This window comes from Chelon labrosus (assembly GCF_963514085.1).
Source record: "Chelon labrosus genome assembly, chromosome: 18".
Classification (NCBI taxonomy): Eukaryota; Metazoa; Chordata; class Actinopteri; order Mugiliformes; family Mugilidae; genus Chelon; species Chelon labrosus.
Genome location: NC_140351.1, coordinates 7,018,849 through 7,027,995, shown reverse-complemented (window position 1 = coordinate 7,027,995; position 9,147 = coordinate 7,018,849).

Below are 9,147 nucleotides of genomic sequence, written 5' to 3'. Positions count from 1 at the left end.
GTTGGAGGAACTTGTTTATTTCAGGTAAATGTTACTATATTTGGAAGAGTAGTTCTGACCATGCTGAAGGATCTCCAAGAACTGGTTACAAAATGTGGTGCAGCAACGAGGCACTGTGCACACATCTGTATGAAATAAGCCCAATGTCAATTTGGTTATTTCTAAAACCCAAAAATGTTAAACCACAACAGTCAATCCTCATATTTCAGTGGACAGTGCCTCCCTATAAGCACTGGCAAGTTTTACAAGCTGTAGGTTAGGTGGTAGAGTAGGTCAACCTCCAGTTATATCTTATATCCTGATGGTCAGACAGGTGTCTTGCATGAAAAACCAAACCACAGGTGCAGTCTTTTCAGTCCACTGGACTGACACATTAGTACTGCAAACAACACTAGCACATTATCAAGATTTGCTCAGATTTCTGCTGTCATTGGTGAGTTAGGTTGGAACAGGTTGGGCCCAATACACCGATCGCCATTATCACGTGCCATTGAAAAAATGTTTTAGATGTTAGTCTATCAGTGGACGGCACAGTGGCGTGGTGGTTAGCACTGATGCCTCACAGCAAGAACGTTCCGGGTTCGAATCCATGGGCCATCTGGGGCATCTGTGTGCATGTTCTCCCTGTGTCTGTGTGGGTTCTCTCCAGGTACTCCAGCTTCCTCCCACCGTCCAAAGACATGCTCATTAGGTTCATTGGTGATTCTGAATTGGCCGCAGGTGTGCATGTGAATGGTTGTCTGTCTCTCTGAGTTAGCCCTGCGATGGACCAGTGACCTGTCTAGAGTGTACCCTGCCTCTCACCCAATGACAGCTGGGACAGGCTCCAGCCCTCCTGCGACCCTTCACAGGAACAAGCGGTTACAGAAGATGAATGAATGAATGTCTATCATTTATCTGTTGCACCTCCAGAACGAACAGCAAGACAAACTTTAATGCTTTTTATTGCAACATGACCTAGGTTCAACACCACACATCCACAGCCATGCACAGCAACAACGACTCAAGACTACAGTCTTTCTTAAAGGGACAGAGCTTTTTTTCTAAAGGTGCACAATTGTTGTTCTTTGAATAATAAAAACAAAGATAGATAGAGCTTTTAACACTGTAATATGACCCAGGGTAGATATGCATGTGTGTAAGAGTGAATGACAGACAAACTGTAAATTGCTTTCCCTACAGGTACAGACTGATTCCCAGCATCACATTTGCCTAAATTACATTTTACACCCAAAAAAGAGACCGTAAAGTTGATTGCGCTAAAGCACATTGGGCTATTTTGTGTAATTCTGAAGTTAACTGAAGCTAATGTCTGCCTGCCACGTTGAACTCAATCTAGAAACTTGTGCTATGCTTCGGAAAGTGGTTGACACCAACGTAAGGTATATGCAATTTGTAGTTAATGGGCCAAAACATGCAAAAACCACTGGTGCGGTCCTTTCAGTCTGCCTGGCCGACCCAATGTTAGCGCAAACCGAAGGCTGTATAGGTGCAAACGAGCCATTATTGAGATTTGCTGACATTTCTGTTAAACCTTTGGCCGGCAGTTTGCATCTATTGCCTCAGGACATGATGCAGAGTAGAAAGGATAAGTAAATAAATACACTGACCACATGTGAGACAATTCTGACACATTTATTGTAACAAATATCAGAAATGAACTTGTGAATCAAAGTATACGAAAGAGATGATGGTTGTGTCTGCCCCACTCTCTAGAGAGATCCCATAATCCAGTTCTAGGGACTTTCATTTTTTTCCAGCCAGATCAAAAATCTCTTTAAGTACAATTTCAAGTGGCACTGGGAGGATGTGGGAACCAAGAGGAGACTCACAAACAGCCACTGGATTCCAGATTTCAACAAAGGGATTACAAAAATTAGTTCCTCGGGGCAGCTTATGAAGAAGCAATATCATGACTGCACAGACCCACGCATGAAGAACACACGATTCTCTGAAGCAGCAGGAGCTCCCATTGTAAAAAGGGCTTAGAAAAACAAAGTCACGATCAAAGAAGGACTGGGTCACCCTGTATCTGACCTTCACACTGTTCACATCTCAACACACACACACACACACACACACACAGTGACCAAAGATTCTCTCACAATGATAGGAAGAGAAGATTGAGCAACTCCGGCTGAATTGTTACCTCTGCAAACTTCACCAGCTACAAGATGGCGCAGGATGTCCACTGCTGTCCCCCCTACTTCGATGGGTTTAATGCAGAGAACATATTGTATGCATGTGCGTACATACCAGGGGTTGTACTGACTAGTTGGCTTCACTGCTGTGTCGTGACGCTATAAACATCATGTCGACTAGTCACTGATCACGTGACAATAACAACATGGACACCTCAGAGAATACTTCACTAAAGATGATGCCCATGCTACTGTGACATGTCAGTCCTGAAATACAACAAAAGTACTACTGCAATACACACTCATCTGAAAAGGCATCCGCTAACGCTAGCAAACTTTACTATTAGATCTGTGGATAGTACGCTGTGGAGTACTATTAAATGCTACTGATGGTGCTGAGTTGCTGCCTGTTTTTATACAGGCTATACATATCTGCAGCTCACAGTATGTAGCACATGAGCCGTCTGTTCTCAATAGGTCAAGAATACAGATTTCATTGCTGCAAAGCATTACTTTCTACTGTGTTTTTATTATTGATGTCATCAGCGACTAGTCGGTGGCGACTTGACTTTCATCACATAACAGTCGACTTCAAAATCTGAACACGTGCAACCCCTACTACATACTCTCTAAGACACATCTCCTGGAAGCACTGGGACGCATCTTCAGTGTTGTTTTCCTGGGGTCAGCAGGTGTTTCAGGTCTTACAACAGACACCCTCGACTCATCAGCAACCCACGGATCAGTCCCCCCAAACGGCCGAGTGCTTCACAGAGTGAGCGTCCTGCAGAGCCCCTATAGCCAACTTCTGTGGGCTCGTAAAACATCCTCCAGCCCCTGCACTCCTCCACCAGTTCCTGGTACTTGGTGTGTTTCCTCTCGTTGGCTTCCTCAATCCGCCGCTCTTCCCAAGGCGGCACTGTGAGTTCCAGCATGATTAGGTGTTTTGTAACCTCGGGGGTGATGATCATGTCTGGCCAAAGAGATGTAGTTGCGATATGCAGCTGTTTTCCCAGGTCAACTTGCAGCTGCCAATCTGGGGCTGTCTGCAGACGTGCACTGGGTTTCTCTTCAGCTTTGATGAAGGGGATGGCCTTTGGAGCGTGATTGTGTTTGCCGGTGCTGATGGCTGAGGCTGCGCTCTCAGCAACTGCAGTATAGACATGGCAAATAAATTTGAAACTCCCGATGGTTGTGCAGTTTTGGTGTAGGATTAGTACAAGGACAGCAAAATCCAGGAAATAGCTGAACACATAAGCCCTCCACAAAATGTCATTCATTTTAACTTTCACATTTTGTTCATGTTAAGCAATCAGGATATAGTGTGCTAAACTAGCTTCAGCTAAGCTAATTTAAATGGTGGAAGTCTAATATTGTACAGAAATATGGAATAATCGGAGGGACGCCAAATAAGTGTATTTTCATAAAACTAATTTCTGAGAATTTTATTTTAAAGTGTGAGTCTTGGAGATTAAAGGTGCCGACCACACAAGAAAGCATATACTTTAATAAATATTAAAGGTCACATAAAGCATCCTTTGAATAAATACAAAATAATACATGCCAGACATTGCTGCAAGAGTTGTATGACTGAAGAGGAAGAACAGAACTCCCTAAGTGCTAGATGGAGGCGATATAATACAGTGACAACAGAGCTGTAATTTCACTATTATCTGTGTTTTGAAGGTTTTCAGTGAATATGATTTTTTTTCTCAAGCGCTCGGCTCATTGTTGCTTTCACATACAAGCAGCCCATCTATCATAATAGAGATGGAGAGAAAACGCAGCTTTAAAGGATTTGGGCGGAATAAAAGATTGACTCCACGCTACACGTGTTTACCACGGCAGCGGGCGGGCTCGGCTGAATAGAAGAAAACCATTGTGAGGTCACACGGGGAGCCATCTGCTCAGGAAGCATCTGTAATTTCCCCCAAAACGCCTTCGCCGGGACACAAGCAGGTGGCAGGTTCTTGATAAAGTATCACCATATGATATTTTATAATTGCAACCCCTGCCCAAAAAACGAAAAAATCTCCAGCGAGAAATGTGAAAGCAACATTCATTCATTCATTCATCTTCTGTAACAGTTTGTCCTGTGAGGGGCCTATCCCAGCTGTCATCGGGCAAGAGGCTGGGTACAGCCTGGACAGGTCTCCGGTCTATCGCAGGGCTAACACAGAGAGACAGACAACCATTCACACTCACATGCACACCTACGGCCAATTTAGAATCGCCAATGAACCTAACCAGCATGTCTTTGGACGGTGGGAGGAAGCACACAGAAAGAAAGTCGGCCTTGAGTCAAATCTGGAACGTTCATTCATACTGTGAGGCATCAGTGCTAACCACCAAGCCACTGTGCATTTTCACCAGCTTCAAGATTTTTCTAATATTAATTCAGCCAGGTTTTCCTTGTAATGGTCTCTCAGCCGTTTTTCGCCGAACACTTTAATCTCCTTGGCGCACGATTATTGATTTTTATCTGCAATTTGTCTTTTTCTTCAAATACCCTGTCCTTGTCCCGTCTCTTATCCTTCCAGCTTCATTGTGTTTCTCCCCTAATAGAATTCTGAAGTTACCCATTAAGGTGCTCCCGTTTTTCCGGCTCTTATCTGATTTCTCCGGCTGCCTCTCTTACTCTTTCCAAATCCACTTCCGTGGGTGGCTTGCCATTTTCCCTCTCTATCTTTGCCTTTTCTCTTTGCTTGACGTAAGTCGCAGTGTTCAGCGTCTTTTTTGAACACCGTGTGCCGGCGGCTTTCACTTCCCCGTGTCTGTCTTAGCTGTTCCACTTTCCTGCACTCCCGGTTCTGACCTTTCGCGCGCAGTGATGGTTGCGGCACAGAAGGTCATTTCTATTTCCTCATTTCGACTTGAGGGTCTATTCATGCAGTTTAACACCTAGATGTTTCTCCCAGGTGGCTCTTAGTTAACAAGGCAGTCAGAGGAGCGTAATATCTCATTGGCTGCCTACACTTGCACTGTAAGCCCTCCGACATCAAGGTCTTATTTGATTTTATCCCAAAGCCCCGCTGAAAATTACCAGGCGTTTCGCTCAGTGCTTGTGTTAACAGTGGAAAAATAATAATCTAGTAAAGATTGTAGTGACTCCCGTTGGGGATTCAGTTTTTCTTTCATTTTCCCTTCAGTTGTTAAAACTAGTGTTTAGATTCACGTTAGTTGGAGTTAATAACCGTAGTTAATGTCTACAGCAGGTCGGTGTACGTGCCTTTTGCTAAATACGCCATTTTTATGATGTTGTACTGCGTGCTGATAAATCACCAGGAGCTCTGGATCCACACATCTGTGCCTTGTAAAATGAGGGAAGAGCATCCTGCTGTTGGAGCAGTCAGTCGTCAAGCTGCACCTGTTGTTGAGCAAACCTTTATGAACATGGACTGCCAGGAGTCTTTTCAGAAAACAGTGGTCTCACTTTAAATATATTAATTGTACCATTTATGCGTTTAGTTGAACGTGGGCTGATCGACCTTTTTATTTCTACAAAAACACTAAAAATAATAATTACATGTTTAATATTGAAATGTCTTGGCATTTACCATTCCCCCTAGCTTTCCAGACCATTTTAGCTTGTTGTTTTGGTTCTATAGTCTAGAACCCTTTATTTTACCTTTTTTAAATCACTATATTTTATTATTTTATTATTTTATTATTATATTATTATGCGGTGCACAGGTGCTTGTCTTGGACGATAATCTCTGCAATATACAACAAAAGAACCATTACCAGAAAGGTTATAAGGGAAACTGAAAGCCAGTGGTGTTGCTGCGCTGACCCAAGTGCACAATGGATTTTTGCAACAGTTTCGACACTGGACTTCAAAAAGTGTCAGTGTACTTTTTTATTATTTTTCTCGGCTTACTGCATCCATATTGTGGATTGAATCAGCAAGGCGTGTGTGTGTGGAGCAGTCGAGCCTGCGAGGAAAAAAGCTTTTTAAAAACAACGTCATCAAACTTTCAAGTTGTTCAGTGGTCCATTTATTTACACGGGGTTCTCGTCTTGTTAACCCAAATTAGCGATAGCAGAATAGCTGCCTGGTGGTGAAACTCCCGTATAAGGACTTTGAGATTACATATTACAATCTGTTATGACGGTGAGTCATGTGTGTCTGAGTGCCTGTGTGGTACTATGCTCCCTACCCGCCTGCAGGGGTCGCTGTTTTTCATTTTTTCATTTCAGCTTCCTGTGTGCCAGCCAATGATTGGAGGAGACAGGCTGAACTGGAGTTTACAAGGTCTTTGTTGGAGAAGCCAGTTGCTCTACTCTTTTCCTGTAAACCATCAAGAGCTGAACTACTCCACTCTCGCTGTATGGTACACTCCATGTCTGAATTTACCACCGCAGTTCTGCCAAGTACGGGTCAGGAAGTTTTCTCCTGTTTTTGGGTTAGGGAGTCAGGTAAGGATCCCTGTATTTTATTTCATATTTGTTTGGTAGTCAGTTAGTAATTATGTTGGTTAGTTGGTTTGTTGTTTTGGCTCTGCTCACCTTGAAGATGTAAATGGCAAATAAAGATTGTTTTGGACGCCTGTTCTGTGGGAACAGGCTGGGAGCAGGGAAAAGGGGAGAGTCAGCTCTTTGTGTCGTGCACTGGTTTCTCCTAGGCCGGTCATAACAGATAGATAGATCTAGACATAGTGCTAACCATGGGCCGACTGGTCCTTTCTGTGTGGAGTTTGCATGTTCTCCCTGTGTCTGCGCGGGTTCTCTCCAGGTACTTCGGCTTCCTCCCACAGTCCAAAGACATGCTCATTGGGTTCATTGGTGATTCTAAACTGGCCATAGATGTGAGTGTGAATGGTTGTCTGTCTCTCTGTGTTAGCCCTGCGATAGACTGGCGACCTGTCCAGGGTGTACCCCGCCTCTCTCCCGATGACAGCTGGGATAGGCTCCAGCAGACCCCGCGACCCTTAACAGGAATAGGTGGTTACAGAAGATGAATGAATGAATAGTGCTAACCTCCCCATCCTACGGTCCCTTCTTTTTGTCCTCCTTCCCCAAAGTGAGTGGTTGAACAGTTTGATAGCCCTGTGTCAATACGCCTGACTGCCCTTCCAAACTGGGGGCGTCCTGATCACCTTTAGTATGTAAAACATTCATTATGGATCAGTGCCCCATATAACCCCATTTCAAAGCAGCTAACCTATCCCTTTAATGCTAAGCTAAGCTAGTCACTTGCTTGCTCTGGCTTCACATTAGATGTAGAGGCATTTATTAATTTTCTGTAACCGCTTGTCCTATGGAGGGTAAGCCAGGGGCTGGAGCCTATCCCAGCTGTCACTGCCAGTATAATAAAATCTTGATCAATTACAAACAAATTCACACGAATCTTTTTTGATGTGCATTTGCATTTGCTGTGGATTGTACCACAAAAATCAGAGACAAACAGAGTATTATTGTATACGGTATTTCAGAATCTTCATAACACTTGAAATTGATTATGTCGGTGCACAAGGTTCTCTGAAACATCATTCAGCTAGACCACTGTAAGAAAACTGTAAACAGTCTGGCATGATGGGCTTATCATTATCCATTAAATGAGATTCTTTCAAAGCTGCCAATAGAAAAAAATAAATGGTAGCTTGCTGTCATCAGCATGTGCGTAAATGCATGAATCAGAGGATTAAAGCATTATAATAGATGTGGCCCCTTAGTTTCACTGATGTGCCACTGGCTGCCTTAATCATTTTGATCATTTTAAAGCAGGTTATTCATAATAAGACCTTCATGAATTTAATATTTGCTGGGAAATTCAAAAGGTTGCTTCACTTAATCTAAATCTCTTGCCCGTACAGAAATAAGACTTAAATAAGACTTAAAAGGTGACCATGTAACTGCTATCTAACACGAGAAACCATAAAATATCTAAGAGTTCACCAAACACAATAGTGGCGTGCTAGTACAGTTCTCTCTCCTTTATTTTTTGCCTCAAATAGAAAGCTTTTTAGCTTTGGTTGAGAATTGCGTAACGACACCAACGCTTCACTTGTAGTACATTATTGTTCTTTTGTCGAGCAGCTGAAAATACTTAATAAAATGTCCCATTTCCAGCGTGGAGAGGATTTTTCATCCAAATAAAAAAAAAAAGAGGACAGGTCAGAAAGTGAGTTCTGAAAGTCAGAAATCGAAGCACTCCGCCAGGTAATCATCGAGTCATTGGTATTGATCGACAGCTCTATCAAACCCGTGCAGATATATTATGGTCACTTTGTGCTTTTGTACAATAAAAAAACGTATTTACTGGACCTTCACTGAAAATGGGAATTTGAAGGACTTTCAAAGGACGAATTTGTAGAGAAGCTGCAGCTGACACGCTCGCTTGACTCGGCTCACATGCAGAAAAAATAAAAAAACAAAACGCAGCCATCTACAGTAAGTGCCTCGGTCTAGATTTTTGTCTCTCCGTCTCCTTCCTGCCGTCTAATCGTTACAAACTCTTTTTAGATCAACTGCCAGATTTGTAGCCTGAGCTGTGCTGCCATGAAGGATCCCTAGGCCATGTCCTCTAAAGGAAATCTTGTCGGAGGTTTGTATTTCTGCACTTATTATAATTTTGACTACCTTTAGGGGAAACAATTAGAATCGGGAATGCAAGAAAGTTTTCTTGGCAGAACGGAGAGAACATGAAGAAACATTTATAACTCCATGCTGAGATGTAGTTTCCTAACGATTTTGCAAGATGATCCTTGGAAAGAGTTATAGTATTATAGCATGCAATCTTGTACTACATAACCAAAGTGTGCATATACACAGATGAGGCATAACATTATGACCACCTTCCTAATATTGTGTAGGTCTCCCTTGTGCCTCCAAAACAGTTGTGACTCATCAGAGAATGGGCATGGGCCTCCTGAGGGTGTCCTGTGGTGTCTGGAAACAGGATGTTGCGAGTGGGAGGGTCTTTAAGGGGACGGGCCTCTGTGCATCATCGAACAGATACTTGATCAGTTTGGGATCTAGTGAATTTGGAGGCCAGGTCAACGCC